Source organism: Triticum dicoccoides, chromosome 2B, assembly GCF_002162155.2.
Source record: "Triticum dicoccoides isolate Atlit2015 ecotype Zavitan chromosome 2B, WEW_v2.0, whole genome shotgun sequence".
Classification (NCBI taxonomy): Eukaryota; Viridiplantae; Streptophyta; class Magnoliopsida; order Poales; family Poaceae; genus Triticum; species Triticum dicoccoides.
In genome coordinates, this window is record NC_041383.1 from 5399327 (window position 1) to 5403249 (window position 3923).

Consider the following 3923-nt stretch of genomic DNA (forward strand, 5'->3'; position numbering starts at 1 on the left):
GAGCTACCAGGCGCACGATCGGGGCGGGATCAGTTCTAGGGCAGACGCGACACGGACTGGGGAGAAGGAGGAGGGAGGGAGGAGTGGCGGCGCTGCTCACAGGTAGATACGGCGCATCCTGGCCCGGAAATCGGGCATCTCCGCCTCGATCCAGTGTCGGCCACCGCCACCGCCTCCGCTCCCGCCGCCCGTGGCCGCCATCGGAACCGCTCGCCGCGGCGGCGCCGGTGTCGCGCCAGGGAAGAGGAGAAGAGAAGACGGGAAGCGTGTGAGATTTGTCTGCCGACGCGGTCGCTTTCTCACCGCATCGAGCCGAGAGAGTATTTATACTCGACTGGTTTTGGGGTTTCGCTTAGATCAGGTCACCGCTTCCTTGGATCTTAGGGGTAAGCCACCGGGGAAGTAAAAATCTCACCGTACAAGCTTTTGGCCCACCGTCTAGTGAAATAATTGCCTTGGTATCTGTCTTATTATTAGGGGTGGGGATGCAGGGGATAGCCGGAGTTCTTCTCTGTTGCGGCGGGGCTTAGAGGGATGGCCGGGTCGGTGGCCAGCAACAATGCTAATTAAGTGGAGGTTGAGGGGACGACGGGGCGGTGAGGCGGTGCGCGGTAGCGCCGGCCGGGGCTCCGGCCGCCGGGGGGAGGGGTGAGCCAGGCTGATGGGACGGGGTAGGCCGGCAGCTGTAGAGGCGGGAAGGAACGCATCGTGGGAAGAAGAAAGCAGTTGGGAGGCGGAAAGGAACGCATCATGGGAAGAAGAAAGCAGTTGGGAGGCGGAAGACGACGTGTGAGCCGTTCGATGAAGATCCAGCATAGAAAAAAGAAGTGACTAACGCGGGAAATAATTTCAGGTACCCGGCGTTTGGTCGGTCCCTTGGTTTTTAACAAGTTTCATAATTTGGATCTCCAAAGTTCCAATCACCAGGTCCAATCCGTAAATCCACAACGCGGGAAAACCGAGTTTTGAAATTGGTCGGTGCTATGTCGGGCAGGGCGATGGGTCATCTTTGGGCCTCTTTGCGCCAGTTCGATGTGAGCCACGTGGGGCCAACCCTCTTTCTTTGTATGACCACCTCATCTCTCACGCGTGACATATGTGTTTTGTTACAATTTGGAGAAACCCCCCGATATTATGGGGAAAACAAATTTGGGGTAACCCACGAAAAAATTTAGGATTAGTTTAATAGGGTTATTCATATACCTTTTCCGGTCAATTTGACACTATGTGTGTTATGCTGATATTTTTTTCATGTGGCACACCCTATAATTTGCGAGTGGCTCCGCCACAACACCATTTGAAGGAATTGCGAAGACCCCCATTTGTTGAATCCAAGGAAAATCGAGCAACCTAGCGCATGCAAGGATCCAACATGCTGAATAGAAAAATGACTATCCAATTGCAAAAGAAGGTCGAATGAGGAAGACCTATCGGTCAAAAAAATTAGGATCCAGCTCCTTCTTGACAAGAAGGCACTTAATCAAGTCCGTCTCTCAGAAATGAGTTCTTTCTGATTGGAAAGAAAGTATCAGGGTCACTGCACAGGGCAATGGTTCGCTGATTAAATCTTTAGCCACTTACAAAGTCGTGCTTGAAGAAACCTCGTCCTCCGTATTGGGAAGTGAGGGGAGGTTTTGAGAAAGTTGAACATGGCAACATCGCACTATATACTCCCACCCCCACCCCTCCCCAATACAATGATCTGTTAAGTGAATCCAGATTTTTTGAAGATTTTTCAGAAACTCGGGAGTTGAAAAGGAAAACAAAGTGACACCAATTGCTTTATATAGGAGAACATGTGGATCATGGATACACGCAACGAGGACCCCTAGTTGTTTAGTCTCGACATAAGTCATGTTTCTCATCAAAAGAAAAATTATCTCCAGTTGTAACACAATCCGACAAGCCCCACTCCGGACTCATTCCGCATAGTCCATGTGTTTCTGCTAACCTTGATGTGCTTGGAGGGCTTCAGTGTTTGAGGGTGAGATTTTGAAAATCTTTTCTCTTATATAAATCCACAACGCAGGAAAACCGAGTTTTGAAATGGGGCGGTGATATGCGTTGGACGGGGCGATGGATAACATCGATCGGCCTCTTTGCGCACCTTTGATGCGAGCCACACGGGGTCAAGACTCTGGCCTCGGATGACCACATCATCTCTCACGTGTGACGTATGTGATGTTACAATTTGGAGAAACCCCCTGATATCATGGGGATAATGATTTTGGGATAACCAACAAAAATTCTAGGATTCTTTTAATAGGGTTATTTGTATTCCTTTTATGGTCAATTTATGTGTTATGCTGATTGTTTTTTCAGATAGCACGCCCTATAATTTGTGAGTGGCTCTGCAACTTCCAATACCATTTGGGTGAATTATGAAGAACCCCATTTGCTGAATTCCGCAAAAATTTGAGCAAATTAGCCAATATAAGGATCCAACATGCTGAATAAGAGAATGACTAGCCAATTGCAAAAACAGATCAAATGAGTCGTAAATTCAATGTTGAATAAACAGCAAGCAAGACCTATCGGTAAAAAACAACATCATTCAGCTCCTTCATGACAAGAAGGCGCTTAGTAAAGTCCGTTCCTCAAAAATGATTTTTTTTTTCGATTTGAAAACACATATCATGGTCACTATGTAAGCATTGGTCGGCTAATAAATTTAATCCACATACAAAGGCATGTAAGAAGAAACCCCAGCTCCGAACCAGTAGGTGGGGTTAGAAAGTTGGACGTCACAACATCGCACTTACAATGATCTGTTAGGCGAATCAAGCCTTATGAAGTTTTTTTCATAAACCCGGGAGGTCAAAGATCAAACCCGGGAGGCTGGGGGTGAGAGCAGGGTGGGGCGGCGAGGCGGTGCGCAGCAACGCCCGCCGGTCGCGGGGGTGGAGGCAGTCGGGTGGGTCGGGGCAGGCCGACGGCTGCAGAGGCGGGACATATCAGATGGTGGGAAGAAGAAGGCGGTTGGGAGGTCGAAGACGATGCGTGAGCCGTTGGATGAAGATCCAGCGACAGAAAAAGAAGTGACTAACGCTGGACATAATTTCAGATACCTAATGTTTAGTCGGTCCCAACGACTTCCATAATTTGGACTTCCAAAGTTCCAATGGTCAGGTCCAGTCGCTCACATATTCTTTATTTTTGTGCATGTTTTGATTCTTGAAACATTTACATGAAACTTGGATTCCGAATCAGGGCGAGTTCTTGAAACTTTTTTTCTCTTATGTAAAGAGACCGTAAATCCACAACGCGGGAAAACCGAGTTTTGAAATTGGGCGGTGTTATGCGTCGGGTGGGGCGATGGATCACATCCATCGGCCTCTTTTGTGCCCGTTCGATGTGACCACGCGGGCTCAACCCTCTTGCCTCGTATGACCACTTCATCTTTCACGTGTGACATAAGTGATGTTACAATTTGGAGAAAAACCCCGATATCATGGGGAAAGCGAGTTTGGGATAACCCACAAAAAACTATAAGATTCTTTTAATAGGGTTAGTCACATTCCTTTTCCGGTCAATTTGTTTGTTATGCTCATTTTTTCAGGTGGCACACCCTATAATTGTCGAGTGGCTCTGTCAGTTTCAATACCACTTGAAGGGATTATGAAGATCCCCGTCAGGTGAATCCATGGAAAATTGAGCAACCTAGGATATGCAAGGAGCCAGCATGCTAAATAAAAATATGACTATCCAATTACAAAAGCAATTCAAATGAGGAAGAACATTAGGATTCTGGTCCTTCGTGGTGCTTAGTCAAATCGGTCTCTCAGAGATGAGTTCTTTCCGATCGAATGGTCACTATGCAGTGCACTAGTTTGCTATAAAATGTTTAGGCACTTACAAAGGCATGTTTGAAGTAACCTTGGCTCTGTACCGGTTAGTGAAGGGAGGTTTTGGGAAACTTGGAC

General features: G+C 47.5%; 1 pseudogene; it reads right to left on the reverse strand.

Moving 5' to 3' along the window:
* LOC119360148 overlaps positions 1–201 on the reverse strand; it is a 10327-nt pseudogene extending 10126 nt beyond the window's left edge.
* Positions 202–3923: the final 3722 nt, after the last annotated feature.